Raw genomic sequence first — 18,659 nt, 5'->3', positions numbered from 1 at the left:
CAAGCTCTCACATTTGGTGCAAGCACTAGCCTGCCTCCTGCCTATGGGCTAGCTGCCCACCTCACTTTCCTGCCATGCCTCGATATAATAGTAGTGAGGTGCCAATTAGGTGGGAGACTGCCCATCTTGAATCCCAATGTTTAGGGGGGTATCCACAGCTCCATTTCACCCCTACACTGAGACCCAAGCCTCACAGATGGCATCTCAGGCAGCTAGACTCAGCTGGACCCTTCACCCATTAGCTGTGCTCCCCTCTCTGGGGCCTTCAGCTCCCCTTTAGGCCCTGGACCCATCTCAGGCCAGTCAGGACCCCAAGCTTCTTTGCTCTGTGGGTGTCCCTCATGGCCCTTTTGACCCCTCTCTGGGTCCTGGCCCCAGCATTGACCAGTCGAATACCTCGGGTCAGGTCTAAGCTGCTTGCCTGCTCACAGGGTTCAGGGTTCCCCCATTCCTGGCTCAGGTGTTTCGCAAAGCATGCCTGGCCCTGCAGGCTCACTCACTGCAGCCGGTTCAGGTGCTTCCAGAAGTTTACCTGGCCTTCCCTGCCTTAAATAACCCACCCGAAGGTGGGGGCTGAGGTTAAGGCACCCCAGCTCACCTTATACTGGGGAAGTGCTCGCTCCTAGCTTTTACATGGGAACTGCCGCTCCATCAGAAGCCCCACCGGGCCTTCCTACCCCGGCAGGGTGCAGTTTTAGGTCATGCCTAGGACCAATGAGGCCTCTAAGCCATAGCCTCACCCTTACCTCCAAGGTGTTCCTGGCAGAGCTCAGCAGAGAGATATCTCTCCTCTGCCGGCTGATTGTGAACTGCCCTCAGCTATCCTAATCAGACTATTCCTAATCAGGCAACTGCCCCTCCCTGGCCCAGTCCTTAAAGTGGCAGGCACTACCAGTGTCCTGCCACACAACACCATTCAAATGACTGAATTAAGTTTTTGTAAAGCTCACACTTGGTATGTCTATATTACTACCATGGTGTTCTTGAGAACATTGCCAGGAAGTATGACCTCACCCACGTGCTTCTGCCTTCCACCCACCAAACCAGGAAATTAGGCCACAGCCACCTTGGCTGCTCTCTGTCTCCTGCATGCTTGAGAGTAGCATTTCCAGGGCTGACATATGCAGGTGGATAGGGCCTGTTTGCTTCTTGGCATTACTTTCAAAAGCTCTGTGGAAGTGGTATAGGTGCAACCATAACATTTTGTGTGCTCAGTGATAGAGGAAATATAAGTGTTTTCTGTATATTCAGTTAAAAACACATAATGGCCACATAATACAATAGAATATAAATTATTTAAAGACATATACCCCACCTCTAACACTGGATTGTTATGTAAATCTTTCTTGTTTGGTGCACATAATTTAAGACTGGCATACAATTTAGTGAATAGGCATAATGCCATATTAACAGATTAAAATGATTGGGGCCATGCCACAGAATGGAAGGGCCAAATTCAACAAAGAAGCAAAACCATGAAATCAACAGAATTGCACAAATGAGCAATTAGTTTTAATATGTTCAACTAAACATTTCGGAACAGCTTCTCAGAATAGCTCCTTGAAGAGCTCTCATGCCAAATGATTTGACCAATATGCTAGTGTCACTGCAGGCCAGAAATTGTTTATTTTGTAAATAAAAATGGTTCCTTTGGTTCCTAAGACAACATTTTCCATTAGATGTATTGAGCTGCTTTTTTAATGTAAGAGAGATGTTTAAAATTGCTTTTTCATTTTGACTAGAATTCTTGGGTGGATTTCTTGTACTGAAGAATGACTGAGAAGACCAAACTTAGAGGTTGGGGGGGCACGGTGAGCTCCCACAGGTGGTGGTTGTGGTGCTGTCAGGGGCGGGACCCAGTTGGCGGCCAGCAGGGAGCTCCTGCAGGCAGTTGCGGCACTGTCGGGGGGGGGGGGGGGGCGAGCACCGACTGGCGGTCAGCAACCACCCGCAAACACCACTGGTAGCATCGACAGCAGCTAGCAGCAATTGGGGACCATCCGCTGATGCCATCGGTGGCACCTTTTCACCAACGCCGTCAGTGGCACTAAGCTCAGGGGGTGCACGTGCACCTGCGTGCACCCCCTATGCATCACCAACGCCCCTCAGCAAATACAAGACAAAACGTAATTAAATTTAACGACAGCTTTCAGAAAAATGACATCTTTGCCTGTCTACTAAAATTTACAAGCCCATATATAACCATCGATGTTCTCTCTCTGGCTTCCTCCACCAACTGCCAGCTCAGCCCTGAGGGCCTAGGTTTATACTAAGGCTGCTCAGCCCCATCCTCCGATCCAGGAGCCCTCCCATGGTCATGTGCCTGTTCCACAGCCTACTTAAGCCTCTTAAAGTGGCAGGCTAATGAAATCTTTTGAGGAGTCAGCACCGGTCTCATAGGGCTAGGTTTCACTTCCATGAAGGGATAACAGAGTCTATGCCCAGGAGCTGTGTCAGAAAGGCCAGAGAAAAAGGTAGTGTTGCATGCAGTTCAGTCTGACCAAAGGAAGCTTAACAACATGTAGCTCCAGTGTTAGGATCCAGTCATAGCAGTCTCACTAGCATGTAGCAAAGAAGAGTTTGAGTAAGATTCTGACAGAAAATAATTTTAGATTCACACATGGAGATTAAACACATTCACGTACTTCTCAGACTTTTCAAGTAAGACCCAGAATTTCAGCTGGAAAAACTAGAACCAGAATAAATATATACTATATACATGATGTGAAATGTATTGATTAATCAAGAGCATGCCCTCAAATGGTAAGAATAATACACTGCTGCACTTAATTCCTTTTAAAATATCCCTCTTGCATATAATTCAGCTACAAAAATAACAATATATCTACAGCACAGAAGAGAGCAATATACATGCATATTTGTAATACCTGTCTTTTTCAGTGAGAACTATATTGTTACTTCTAAGAATTATATTGTGTTCTTTTAGAAATTTTAATTGGTATAGCTGAAGTGCTTTATACCAGGGCCTCTGACATTCAGGGCACCTATACATATGCTGGATGTCTGCTCTGATGCATGCTAATTAGCACATGTCAGAGCAGACTTGATTAATTGAGTCTGCCAGTGCGTGTTAATTAACATGTGCCAGTGACTCCATGTCACAGCTATTCAGTGTCCCCATGTTTCAAAATGGTGGTGGGAAGGCTTGAACTAAAGCTTATTGAATGAGCTCTTTAGTTCAAGTGCCCTTGCCACCATTTTAAATGTGGGAAGCTGAATAGATGTGATGTTGTATGCACTTTAATTAGAACAGCTCTCAAAACCACTCTAACTAAAGTTCCCCCAACTCTGGTGTATGTGTATAGACACCCAGGGTGATTAGGGGATAAATAAACTTCTTGGCTGTTGTCATCTCTACCAGGTTGTATTGGTGCAAAACTTGGATGATGTAATGAAAACACCTGAAAGCTTTGGCATGTTACCATCTTTGGAAAATATTCCACATCAATTAGAAGGACAGAAGAACAAACACCAGGACTCCGGCTCAAGCAAACACTCCCAACATTAAAGCCATGTGTATATGGCACCAGCTCTGTTGGACAAGACTTGTCATAAAGATGCCTAACAACTAGCTTCCAAAATAGTTCCTACACCACCTATGGGTGCCACTCTAGAAATGGCAAAATCAGATATTCAAGGACACCGTGAAGGCCAGTCTGAAGATGCAATATTAAAATCAATACCAGGGAGACTTAAGCACTGCTTCATCACCAATGGCACTATGATATAAAACAAGGCATTGATCATTTTGAGCAATCTGGTGTCACTATGAAGGTAGACAGATGAGAGAGATGAGGGGAAAGAGCTGTGACCTGATATCACCAGGGTTTACTCCTTCCTCCTCCCTTTGCCACGTCTGCAGTCAAACATGGGGATCTGGGATTGGCTCTCCAATTACTTCCCTATTTACTGGACAGCTGTCATGCTTGCATCGAGGGGTTGCCAATAGTGATGATGATGATCATGACAGGGGTATAGCCACGTGATAAACTCACCAAACTGTAAAAATAAACTAAATTTGGCTGGAGGAATAATTCTGTCAATGGCTGAGCACTGTGTACTTTTTATACTTCTGGTATATTTAAGCAGACAGGAGACACCAGGTACATTTTTAAATTAATATTTAAATTAATATTTACCTTTATTTTTAAAACAAAAAATGTGATTGACACATAGTTGTGTGGGAAGTATTGTAGCATTAGCAACCTCCTTTCCACTCTATAAAAAACAACTGATCAAACAACAACAACAACATTTCCTACAACCACATGGTATTTTGAGACAAGGGTGCCTACTGGGGTTTTTTTCATCCTAAGAGAGGGGTTTAGAAAACAGAAACCAGAACCCATCTGTGCTGCTCCAGAGAAGGCATAACAGTACAGTATTCATATACACTACACACATGCACATGACACAGCCCTTATAAACAATTGTTAGTTATTTTCCTTGCTGTGGGTGAGTTTGGCCTCAGTGCTCATAACATTTCTGTTATAAAGGAGAAGTGAAAGACCGTTTGCTTAGGCTAGAGAATACAAATGAGGAATTATTCTGAATTAATTCAATAGCTTGTTCTCCCCAAACTGTCATAAGATATAAAATGCTTGGCAATACTGTAAAGTAAAAATCATTGTTTGTTTTTTTCCAAATTAATCTGTACCTGTTACTGGCCATATTGTGGTAACACATGTAGTTTTCAACTGTGCTTATAAGTCTCACATTCTTTTACAGGTTAGGCATGATTAAGCTGTTTGCAAATTAGTGGCAACGTTTAGCATTGTCGTCATCAGTTAAATTCTCAGCATAAAACATTTTGTTTAATACCAGGGTTGCTTCCTTCCTACCAGCATAATTTCCCCTCATAGCATCAGGAGTTCTTCAACTGAAACCAGAACTAAAATCTCTGTTACAAAGGAGAAGTGAACCAAGAAAAAGAAATCAACTTGCAAAAACAGAAATGCATAACTCTGTTCCCTTAAAAAGTAGTAAAAGTTTTGATGACAGTGCAAAGCTCTATTAGTATAGTAGTGGTCAAAGGAAGAAAACTTTAAGTCTGGGCAGTTGTGATAAAACAATCATTTAAAGAAATAAAGACAAAAATAGATTGCTTTCTTGTTTCTGGATATCACATCTTCATGGGAGAAATTATAAATAAAATGTCTCAGATTACATTTGAAAGTGACACTCCACTTGTGAAATGGTTGTGCATTTGGGAAGCAAACTCCTCAGGGCAGGAGCCATCTTTGTTCATTTTCTGCTGTCCCTAATTCAACTGGGTGTAACCCTAATACAAACAATAAATAAACAGAATAACTGCATGAAGGCAGTTTCCCTGAATGGCCATCTAATTATACACAGTGAGTGCATTTACATGTAAAATTAATTTGACACAAACTCTGGTGCAGTCCGTGCTGGAATGTATTGCTTTACTCGTTTACATTTACATGTTGCTTTATAACATTTATTCGTGCACCTGAGACTGCAGCACACTGAGCTGGGGCAGTGCAGCCCTGGCCATCAAGGAGCCTAAGGAATCAGTCTACCAGTCTAGCACTGATCTGGCTCAGTGTGCTGCAGAAGGGCTGGCTGGGGCATGATGTTATGGGGCTAACTGGCAGGCAGCCCTGCACTGTAGCACCCTCATGCCCCAGTCACCATCTACATGTGCGTTGTGGTGGAATAAATAACTGCCATAAAATAGTACTTGTGTTGGGCAGTGCTATCCTACAGTAGAGTTAATTAGTTTACTCTAGCCTAACAGCAATGCTTGTTTAGACAGCGACCCTTTAATAGGTGCCAAGCTAATTAGGCAACTCGGCAGTAAGCGTCTCGTGTAGATGCACCCAGCGATGTTTATCCCTGTGACTTAAGAAGGAATCACATGTTCGTATGAGTTTGGCCATGAAATGATAAATCTGCAGTAATTAGTTCCTAATAATCCAAAATTGTTTGAGCTTTTTGCCCAGAAACATGAATTTTGACCAGAATGTCCTAGACCCTGCTTTTTCTTATTGCTTTAAGTCCATTGTTGAAATAAGTGAAAGTATATTGGAAGATATACAGTGGAAACCTGTACCTTCTTTGCAGGGGTCTGAGATCAGCTGAAGGGACAATGAAGACAATTCTGTATTAAAACAACTGCCTTGGCAGGTTGTAAATAGCAAGACCATAACAGTAGTCTTCACCCAAACCTATAGTGAAGAAGGATAAAAGCTAAACTTCATATTTTTAACATCACACTAGCCCTTTCATTCTCAGATATCAGAGTTCGACTTCTATTTTTTATGCTAATAAGTATGGTAAATCCCCATCCTTATGCTTCATAAATACTACTCTTCAGTTTTGCATATTAAGCAGTAGCCCAAGTCAGAAATGGCAAAGATGTTCCAAGTCAGGATTAATGTGTATTAGTAGAGCTACTTAGAGAAGTTTATGCAATGTTTATACCTATTCTGATAGGTAAGAGCAAAGGTTAAATCACTGCCAGGAGTATAGATATGTTTCTGTAGAGGTTGGGTAAAATCCTGAGGCATTCTACTTTTATATGTGTGATCCCTGTTGGGGGCACCCGCCTAAGAGGAGGTGTCCATAGGCAATAGGTGTTTAGAAGGGACTTTCATTGACTCCAAAGCAAAAAGCAACCCACGGAAGTAGCCCCACCTCCCCACCACATCTACTCCCCTGATTCAAACTCCATTGAAATTGATAGTAGATTCACAGTTGGCTCCACAGGATCAGCATTTCAGCTGCGGTGTTTTAAGGACAGATGTAAAATACCTCCAGCTTATGAACTGGCAAGTTTGTTGCTACAACATCTAAACATTATGCACCAGGCCTCCAAAGTGGAATCTATATGACTTTGATCAGGTCCTCAAGTTACTCATATGGTGAGCAGTAAGGTTTTTCAAATGGGCAATCCAAAGCCTGTATTCTGAGTAAGGAGCTGCTTAGACTTAGCCAATAGGAAACCCAGATCATAGAAACCTGTCTGAAATCTTGCCATCTCTAGAGCTTAGGTGCCTAAGACAGGGTTGCAATGGAGACACCTCCATTCACTCATCATTCAGAGACCCTTTAAAATGTATCCAGAGGAGACAGTGGGATTCACTTTACATACGCATATGAGCAATTGCCAAAGGAGTGAGACCTGGCTTCCAGGTCTGCCTCAGTCTGAGAGGCATTAAGCCTTCATCTTCAACTTCTCAGAAGAGTGCACTTACTACCAGTCTATAAAATGGTCTGGGTAAGAGGAGGTTCCACTTGTTCTTTTGAAACAGAGGCATTGTGTAGCCATAAATGCAAGTTTCATGGGTATTAGAAGGAGAGAAAAGGTAAATGTCACTGTGGCTTAGTGGTTAGGGCATTCATTTGGTTCCTTTTTTCTGCTCTAGGGACTGTTTCTGTGAACATGCCCCCTTCTGTAAAATGTTTACATTTCTGGTTAAAATAACTGTCATTTTTATATCACAAATATTAAGATGTTATCTTTTATATCTATTCATGTACTTCCTTCTATTATGACTTCATTTTTATTAACCATATTTGATATGTCCAGCAGTTTACAACTAATTGTCCCTGCCTCAAGCTGTTCACAGCTTAAGACATGCATATTAGGACTCCATCGACTTATTTATAGTGACACCCATTTAAGGTCTGGAACAGGCTCCCAAGGGAGGTGGTGCTCTCCCCTACCCTGGGGGTCTTCAAGAGGAGGTTAGATAAGCATCTAGCTGGGGTCATCTAGACCCAGCCCTCTTTCCTGCCTATGCAGGGGGTCGGACTCGATGATCTATTGAGGTCCCTTCCAACCCTAACATCTATGAATCTATGAATCCTATTGAACTCAATTTCATCTAGTATGAATCCTTACCACTTGTCTATGCCAAAATAATATTGCCTAGTCCATGAAATGATCTGCTATATAATATAGAAAACTGTTTCTTTGCCTTAACTCCAAAGTAAATATATTCTAGCATATTTTTCCAAACTCAGACTTAATCTTGCAGACAGCAGTATTTGTACCTAACTTTATTCACATTAACAATCCCCTTGTACATAGGTATGTTTGCAGACTCAGGGCCCAAAACTTGAAAATGTACTACATCAACAATTTAACAGTGGTTTAGCCCTTTTATTGTTTTAAATACCTTCTATATGCACAGGTCACAAATTAGTCAAATTCCCTCCTAAGTAAATAGCAAAGATAATTTACTGTTCAAATATGCAAGACTTAACAAACAAACAAAACATAAAAATATAGTATATTTGCTTGTGAAATCTACACCTTCTTGCCAGTATATGATACTGTATCTATACACTTGGAGATAGAAATGCAGTTCATTGTTACAATAACTGTTTCTTTGGTTTAGCTAAAACAGGAAAATGAACATACTGTATAGTATAGGCTTACTATGAATATATTTAGAAAATAAAACAGATATTTATTACAATTAACAATTTAAATCCTATTGACCTAGTCCTACTACTTCAGATAACTGCATGTGGACATTTTGATTGGAAAAAGATGCAAGCTTGTGCCTTTGATACTTTAATTGCAGTTAATACATTTAAATCTGGAAATACCTGGATTGTAATACATGACTACAAGTTTTACACAGTCTGACCTCAGCCTGAGGCAAATGTAAATTCTAAGTACCCAGAAGAGGTCCTGATCCTGCAATGAACTCTGCAGTGAAAGACTCTTGCAGAACTCGGGCAGGTTCTTTAATAGACATAGGTATCTGCCCACACAAAATGCATTGCTGTATTGGACCTGTCAAGATTTATGAAGAATGAATTGCATTGGTGAGGTCACAAGGATAGCAGAAATAAAAGGATTTGCAACAAATAAAGAGATCATGTAATATCTTCTTAATCCTAAAGCTTCCTAAAGACACATTATTCATCTATTACTTTAAACTATTAATTTCCTTTCCATACAACAGATGAAATAAAAGCTGCATATAACCCCTTGTAAATTTGAAATAATAACATTGTTAATTGCAGTTTCTGGAATCTAATGAAACACTAACTCTAAACTTAATAATCTTCTGAAATAATTAAGTACTGCACTAATGGGTGCTATGGAAAAACCTTAGGTTACTGTTATCCAATGTTGTGTTGCTTATTCCAAACATTCAAAAATTGAGTCAGACTCCCCAACATTTTGAGATAAAATAAAACAATGTTGACTTTTTATCTACTTTCTTATTTTGTTTCCTCTAGTGTAGTTAGGTAACAGGTACAATCCTTTTTCTGCACCACAACATATAGAGGCTTTAAAAATGAAAGTTGAGATTCTCACAAATTCATGAGACTTTGGAGCTGGGGCTTTAAGGAAAGCAGCAAACTATCACAAGACTCATAATAAAAACACGTAAGATGCCAACACTGAAAACCCATTTAAAGGTAAAGACCAGGTTCCATGTTTAATTATAGTCAGTGGGCTGGAATTCAGGATTTTACCTTGCCTTCAGTCTACTGTGTGATTCCAGCATTGATATCACTAAGTCATTTGCATAGAAATCAAGGGGAGAAAACAACCTTAGTAAGTATGTGCTCCTTAATATTTATCTAGAGGCTTATTTATTTCTCCTTGAGAAAAATATGCTTCTGACTATTGCACAATTTATGCCTCTTCTTTCTTTATTTTTTTGTTTTTGTTCTCCTTCATATGACCTAATTTCTTCCTTCCTTCTTCTTTTCCCACAGCAACTCTCACATACTATTCTTCAGAGGTTTGATTTTATTTCCTATCCCAGGGGTGCCAAACAAATGGCCCACAGGCTGGACTCAGATCACAAAACTGGGTCATCTGGCCTACAGACTTTGGCCCTGACTAGCTGCGATGGGGAACCTTCCCACAGCGGCTACTAAGGGCCTGGGTAAAAACACCTGTGGCACTGGAATGGCACCAATACCATGGCTTCTTCCCATGGCTGCAGCCAAGTACCTGGGTGAGAACCGCAATGCTGGAACCCCAGCAGCACTGCATGAAGAAGCTGTGGTGTTGCTGGGGCTCCAGTGCTGTAGCTGTCACCCAGCCACTTTGCTGCAGCTGAGGGAGGAAGCTGTGGGCTGGGGCTTCAGTGCTGTAGCTCTCACCACTTTGGCTGCCAAGCATCTGGAAGAGAGCAGCAGTACAGGAGGCCCACCAGCACCACAGCATCAATCATAGAAAATTAGGGTTGGACGGAACCTCAGGAGGTCTTCTAGCCCAACCCCCTCCTAAAGGCAGGACCATCCCCAACTAGATCATCCCAGTCAAAGCTTTGTCTAGCCGGGTTTTGAAAATCCCCAAGGATGGGGGATTCCACCACCTCTTTCGGTGACCTGTTCCAGTGCTTTACTACCTTCCTAGTGAGAAAATTCTTCCTGATATCTAACCTAACTTTTCTTGCTGCAACTTGAGATCATTTCTCCTTGTTCTGTCATCTGCCAGCACAGAGAACAGTCTAGCTCCATCTTCTTTTGAACCCTGCTTCAGGTAGTTGAAGGCTGCTATTAAATCCCCCCTCAGTCTTCTCTTCTCTAGACTAAATAAGCCCAGTTCCCTCAGTCTTTCCTCATAAGTCATGTACCCCAGCCCCTGAACCATTTTTGTTGCCCTCCACTGGACCTTCTCCAATTTGTCCACATCCTTTCTGTAGTGGGGGGGCCCAAAACTGAACATAGTACTCTAGATGTGGCCTCACCAGTGCTGAATAGAGGGGAATAATCACTTCCCTTGACCTGCTGGCAACACTTCTACCAATGCAGCCCAGTATGCTGCTAGCCTTCTTTGTAACAAGGCCACTCTGCTGGCTCATATTCAGCTTACTGTTCACTGTAACCCCCAGGTCCTTTAGTGCAGAGCTGCTGCCCAGCCAGTCAGCTCCCAGCCTGTACTGGTACATGGGATTGTTCCGTCCTAAGTGCAGGACTTTGCACTTGTGCTTGTTGAACCTCATGAGATTTCTTTTGGCTCAGCCCTCTAATTTGTCTAGGTCACTCTGAATCCTAGCACCTACCCTTTAGTGTATCTAATACACTCCCCAGCTTGGTGTCATCTGCAAACTTGCTGAGGGTGCAATCCATCCCATCTTCCAGTTCATTAATGAAGACATTGAACAAAACCAGGCCCTGGACTGACCCCTGGGGCACTCCCCTTGATACTGGCTGCCAACTGGACACTGAGCCCTTGATTACTACCCTCTGAGCCTGATGATCCAGCCAGTTTTCTATCCACTTTACAGTCTATTTATCCAGCCTGTACTTCCTTAGCTTGCCTGCAAGAATGTTGTGGGAGACTGTGTCAGAAGCCTTGCTAAAATCAAGGTATTTCGCATCCACTGGTCTCCCCACATCCATAAAGCCAGCCACCTTGTCATAGAAGGCAATCAGATTGGTCAGGCATGACTTGCCCTTGGTGAATCCATGCTGACTCTTCCTAATCACCTCCTCTGAGTGCTTAGAAATGGATTCGTTAAGGATCTGCTCCATGGTTTTTCCAGGGACTGAGGTGAGGCTGACTGGTCTGTAATTCCCTGGGGCCTCCTTTTTCCATTTCTTAAATATGGGCACTATTTTTGCCCTTTTCCAATCATCCAGGACCTCTCCTGATCACCATGAGTTTTCAAAGATGACAGCTAATGGCTCTGCAATCTCATCAGCCAACCCCATCAGCACCCTCAGGTGCATCCCGTCCGGCCCTGTGGACTTGTATATATCCAGCTTTTCTAAATAGTCCTGAAGCCAGGCACCACAATTTGTTTCTGTGGCAGCAGCCAAGTGGCTTCTTCCCTCTGGGTCCTAAACTGGCTGGAACAGGCACTGCATGAGCTGAATCTGGCATGGAAAGATGAAAGGGGGTCTGTGGGCCCAATCTAGGCTGCATATCTGGCTCCATGCCATTCTTCTGGCCCGTGAACCAGTCCCACATCACTGATGCAGCTTGCAGGGACAGATGAATTTGATACCCCTGCCCTTTTCTATTCTACCTGTTGAAACATCTGCAGTAGAATAGTTCACACTGATGTTGGAATATCAGTTCTGAAGGCTAAGGATGTCATTTCACTGTAACTAATGAGAGACAGGGGCATCACATCTTTGAATTACTTTTTCAGCCTGTCTATATGATATCTACTTATATTTGTTCTCTGATGGTTTTCTCAGAGGCTATGAAGGCTAGAAATTTTAAAAATAAAAAGAAAGTTCATACTGCATGCAATCTAAATATGTCATGTGGTCCATACAAGTACTGTATATACTTGAATTGAAGATGAGGTTTTTTTCTCATGCAATGTGGGGTGGGGGGACTCCTCATCCTGGATTTGACTATGGGGGGGGGCAAGCAGCTGCTGCAGCACCAACTCTGGCCCTGAAGCTGGGTCAAGGCCAGAGTTGCAACCACCACTTGCCCACCCACCTCTGCCTGCCCTCCACCTACCTCCCTTGTCTGACAGTAAACGGTAAGGAATGGAGGAGTGGGCAGAGGCTTAGGGAGACAGGTTGGGGCAAAGACTGTTGTGGGGCAGAGGCTGTGGGGAGCAGACAGGGGAGAGAAGCTGCAGGAAGGGACAAAGGCTGTAGGCACTGTGGGAAGGTGAGTGGCAGGCTGCAGGGGGGGCAAGTACCTGCCTCCCACTGTCTGTTCCCCAACTTCTGCTGAAGTAGTGGGGGAGGGGGAGGGCAGATTTTAAATGGCCCTCAGATAATTATATTCTATACGTGGAAAATTATAACAAATTTACAAACTTTCCATATATCGAATCTAATTATGGGGGGTCATCCTAAATTCAGAGTTGTCTTGGATTTGGGTAAATATGGTTTGCCATGTTGGCCAGACATGGTTCATAAAACCATGTTTGCCATCATAGGCAAGGTTCATAGGTTTGCCACCATGGCCTTCAGTAGTGGAAGTATATCAGTAAAACAAATCAATAAGAAATAAAACCAAAATGACAACACATATTGCAATGTCTGCAAACACAGCATTCATCACAAGAAACAAAAACAGGTATACACATGCCATGTATACAGCCTACCATGAACCATCCATCTCAATGGCCTTTTCTCCCTTGTATTAGCTGTCTTTCTTTAAAATGTACATCAGTTGCTGATCTTAGTCGATTCCATGCAGAAATATTCTACAAAAAACAAGTGTAAGTTGCAGATGTCTTCCTTGTGAGGATGGCATTTTGGACATTACACGATGTTCTGGCAGGACTGTGGAAGCAAGGTCACGTTGTTAAGATTTTCCACTGTATTTACATTATTCATGGTGGTGACACTTATAAATGCGAATGTGATATCAGTCAAGTGGTCTGTGACCCCCATGTCTTCTAGAGCAGGCTTGGTCAACCTGTGGTATATGTCACTTGCAGCCTCTGTGTGTGGCACGTGGCAGATCAGGGAGGGGACAGGCAGCACAGCAGTACATAGGGCAGGAAGGAGAAAGCAGATTGGGTAGGGAGGACAGGGTATGGAGCAGAAAGCAGAGCAGCAGATTGGTCAGATGAAGGGGATCAGAGTGGCACTCTGGGAAGGTACAGGGCTAATTTGTGGCACACCTGCCAAAAGGTTGGCCTCTACTGTTTTAGGGTATGACTTTTATACTTCCTTTCCACTTTTGTTAAGAACCTTATACTTCTCCATTGTATCTGCATACATTATCAAAATTGTTCCTCATTCAGTAGTCTTCATTATTTTAGTTGAAGGCCCTGTCTATTGTCCAATTTTCTGGTTGTCACTTGACTGAATTTATCTTTCAATTAATCTGTAAACAAAATTAGTACTTACTCTATTCCCTACATCATTCTCCATCTTTAAATATTTCTGATGAGGGTATCATCTGTCTTTCACTTTCAAACCAAGTTTTAATTTAGTCACACAGTTTAGTCATCTATCTAATATTTTCTGGATCTATTGAGTCTCCAAAATCCTGACTATGTTCTTAAAATAACCTCAATATTTATATTGATATTCCTATTTACATCTATACACAACATTTTAAAATCTGAATCCTCAGTGCATGAATACTTGCATTTTCAAAGTGCCCTAAAAATATTATTTTCAATGATCTCATGGAGTAGGTATTAATCCCATTTTATGCATGTAGAAATCAATATTCTCAGGACCAAATCTGTAGAGGTATTTAGGCACCTAACTCCCACTGTAGACTTTTTGTGTCAGTGGGTATTCAATACCTCCATAAGCCTGCGGAAAATATCAAGATATAAGGTCATACAAAACAATACTTGGAGATAGCATAGGGAAGAGGTTCATAAAAGGAAGGTCAACAATAGGCAGATAAACATACTATTGGGAGCTAAGAAGCTCCAACTTCTCTAATTTCAGCTTTTTGACAATGACTTATGTGACACACACTTGGAAAAGAGCTGGCAAACTTGTATAAACTTGTGGCACATGAGCCATTGTCAAAAGGCTGGAATTAGAGAACTTGGGCTTCTTAGCTCCCAACAACGTGTTTATTTGCCTAATGTTGACCTTCCTTTTATGAACCTCTTTCTTATCCTATCTCCAAGTATTGTGTTGTATGACCTTATATCTTGATATTTTCCTCCTGGTTTTTCCTAGATATCTTCCATGTTTCAGTTAACACTTATATTATCACTGCTTAAAATGTAGATTTTTCAACTCTTTTTAATAATGTGGCCCATATCTTAACAGAGAAACTGTTGGGATACATCTCTCTGGTAATTATGCCAACTGATTTATTCGGAGAAGTAATACCAGAAAAAAATTAAAAATAACATCGTCCATCGTTCAGTGTAATATAGCAATTTGAAAAGAGGCCTAGAGTCGCTCTCCACTGACCACCAGAAACAGCTCAGTCCTGAGGACCTACTAAGGTTTTCCTTACCCTCTTTTGCCATCTCTTTTACAAGTTTAGGATAGATCCCATTTGAATCCAGAGTCTAACCATTGTAGGAAATGTCATTGTCTATTTGTGAAAAAGGGAACTTGGGTTTCTCTAATATTTTCTGGCTTTTGGAAAATATATTTCTGATTGTACCATTAGCTTTTCTCTCTCCCTTGCGAATTAATTTCAACCATCTACAGTTCTAATTTTCTATCATTAATTCACCTCTATTATTTTACAGGCCCTGTTTGGCTGACCTCTTGTTCATTACACAGCATATCTGAGGCATATGATTTTTGTACACTCTCTCATTTTGTCTCCTATTTTAGGTCTTATTATTTTACACAATTGACAGAATTCCATTAACTTGACATTTATTCCTGATGACTTCATGTAATTAACATTAACTCAGACACAGAAGAGAAGCAATAGACAAATACTTAAAGCAGGCATTTTTTATACTAAAAATGTATCTGGGAGCAAATTAAGGAGAAGGGGCGGGAGCGGGGAAGAAGTAAACTCTTGTATTTCTCTTGTGGAACCTACAGATCCTCTCCATAAATATACTAGAAAGGGGAAAGGCACATGTAGAAGTGAATAGGGATGGTCAAAAGCATTTAGTAGCCTAAATTCTATTTATTTTAATGGGAATCAGTGACAGAAATATGAGTCAGGCAATTAAATACCTCTGAAGATAAAGGTCCTAGTGTTTATTCACTTGACACATGTCTATTTTAGCTCAGTGTCACAGGGATAATGGGGATCTAGAGTAAAATGGTCATTGTAACATACAGTTTTGACTTGACTCAAGGAATTTAAAGATTGTAAAATGAAATAGTATTGACAACGCAAAAATTCTTCTGTGAAATGTATTCTTCTTGGTGTAGGTGTGAGCAAAGATTAGTACATGGTAAGTAATAATTATTTTTCTTGAGGGGCATCAGGATAATCTGCAGGTGGGATAGTGGAAAGACCTCATTGCACCCCAATGTTAACCGGTTTGTTGGCTTTGATTATCAAATGATCTATTAACAATGTTTTGCCCCAGGCTATGGTCAAAATAATAAAGAGGGTCATCTCATAATTAATTTAGAATTCCATTTTTGGCAAACGAGTCTTCCTAATACTGCCTTTGTAACTAGTTTGGGAAAACCTTCCTCCCCCTTCCACATAAAGTAGTGCATCCTAGGTTATGTTGTCCATATTTTATTGGTATCCAACCTGTTTGCATGTCCTTCTGTCACTGTCTATATCTAAGGCCAAGGATAGCCATACAGATTTTTCCATGTAGAATGATATGGTTGAGCAGCATGGTAAATGGGATGCATAGGCCTAGCTGAACCATGGTTGTACAATGAAAACTCAAATGAGTGCCACATTTTTCCAAACCATGTTGGGGGCTTGTTCTTGATAGTTCCTTCCCAGAAATAGAACTCCTTCCTGTTCTGGCCTGTCACAGCCTGAGCCTGGACGTTTCTTCCAAAAATATTGTAAACCCTTTTTGATTTGGGCAGGCATTTTGCTGGCAGGGGTGAGTTTTGGAGAATTTTATGGAGCGTTTGTTCTAATACATATTACTTTTGTTTAATATTTGAATCTGTCTTTATAATTTATCTGGGTCTTTATTGTAAGTCACCTTGAGCCTGTCTTTGGGATAGCAGCATATAAATAAATAGACATTCAGGCCCTGATTTGACAATCGTGGATCTGCGTCTTTGCAGAGCCAAGGGCAGGAGAAGTTTTCTATTAATGCTGCTCTTTCTTGTTTATACATGCTGCTGCTGTCTGAGTTAAGACCTTGTTTATACTTAGGTGTGTCAGCAATTTAACTAAATTTGGTTTACTAAAATGTGTTTAAAATTTGCCATGTCTATTTAGTTTGTAAAATAGGCTACTCTTCAAACTACAGTAAAGTGTGTCTACATACAAATTTGAATCAGTCTACCTTAAATAGGTTAGAAACACACAGACTGAACCAAATCAGTATGCCTTTGCTTGGAGACAAAGCCTTACACGTGCAAGCTAAATGGTAAACCAGGCTTCAGTTGAATTAGAAATGTCCACACATGGGTTTGCACTCATCTAACATGGTTTAAAATGCATGCCTAGTTAATAAAATGCTACTTAGTAACAGAACAGGCTTCAGCCTTGAAGAAAAATGTACTTGGCCAATAGCAGAAGTTGCAAATAGGTGAACTCACTATATTCATCACAGTCTGTTGTTATCTATTTATCAACTTCAAAGTCTTTTTAAATTGCTGACAACTTTCCTGTTCTCTAAAACAAAACAAACCAAAAAATAAGTCAAATACACATATTAATTGTAATGGTAATGGTCTACAATGAAAGATAGGAAGTCAGGGAACATAGCAGTTAAGGTTTTTAGATTAACATTAATTTACACACATTGGGACTGATTAGGCTACTTAACAAGTAGTATCTGTAGAACAAAGAAATTATTTTCTGTGATAAAACTGAATGTTTGTGTTTCCTTCCTGAATGTTGTTGAAATATGTAACCTAAATGTTGTACAAGTACATACCATTTTACACTTGAACCCTAATTTTGTAATGGATGCAGGGACCAGCCCAGAAAGAGGTAAATATAAAATTGGATGCTTAGTTTACATGTGTCACACTAGTGGATATCATATCTTTACATCAATTTTCTTTTTGTGGAAATTTAACTAAAACAATGCTTGTGAAAAGTAAGCAGAATGGGGAGAAGTCTAAACTCAAATTTAACAGAATAAATCTCAAGGTGTAAAAGGCCAAAAATTCTCTTTAATAATTTTGCAGCTGTGTAGACCAGGGGTTCTCAAACTGTGGTACATATACCCCTGGGGGTACGCAAGACATCTCTGGGGGGTATGCGGGAGAAATTGTGAACTGGTGGATTTAATTTTCATTATAATCATAATTGGTATTTAAGGGTTTAAAATATAAAACAGATGCTGGTAAGGGTACATGGGTAGCTGGTAAATCTGGAAAGGGGTACACAATACAAAAAAGTTTGGGAACCTCTGGAGCAGATTAAGAAGATTCATGTATTGCTTCTAGTCTAAAAACAGAAGTCCACATTTTTTCATAAACGGTGTCTAAAAGATTCTTATTTTTTTCCCTTTTTAATTTTTGTCTTTAAACAAACAAATAATAAACCTCCAAGCCTTGAAGGTACATTTTTGCTATTTTATTTATTTTTAGGAATTGCATAATTTTTTAAACAGAAAAAAGAACTATGATAGCTTGTTCTGACTTATGCTTGTAAGATCAGAAAAAACAGTTCTGATCAAATTGAATGGAGGCCTTAAACCAGGTTGTATAGTTATAGCAAAAAGGTGTCATTAAGAAACATCGTGTATTATTTTGCCCTCGAATATTAAATTTCTATTTACACATTAAAATGTTTGTTTATAAGGTAGAGTTTTGGGTAACCTGCCCTCAATAAGGTTTCTTAGCTGGAACAGGCAGGAAGCAGGGTAGGGTGGCAGTTTAGAGATTATTAATTAATTCAGAAAGGAAAGCTTCTGCAGGTGAAATCTACTTTAGGGGTGTCAACCTCCTGCCTGCAAGCCAAATCTAGGCCATGGAGCCATGGCATCTGGCCTACAGAGCTCCCCATGGATTGGGAAATTTGGTGGTAGGAAAGGATAGCTACACCTTTCCGCTGCTGCCAAATTTTCAAGCCCCACATACCTGGATGCAGGCCCAGCCAGGTCAGTCTGTTGCCATGTAGACGGACATGGGTCCCCCCACCCAGGTTGCTGGATCCAGCCAGA

The sequence above is a fragment of the Alligator sinensis genome, unplaced genomic scaffold, assembly GCF_000455745.1.
Source record: "Alligator sinensis unplaced genomic scaffold, ASM45574v1 scaffold506_1, whole genome shotgun sequence".
Taxonomy (NCBI): Eukaryota; Metazoa; Chordata; order Crocodylia; family Alligatoridae; genus Alligator; species Alligator sinensis.
Note: the sequence above shows the minus strand (reverse complement) of the source record.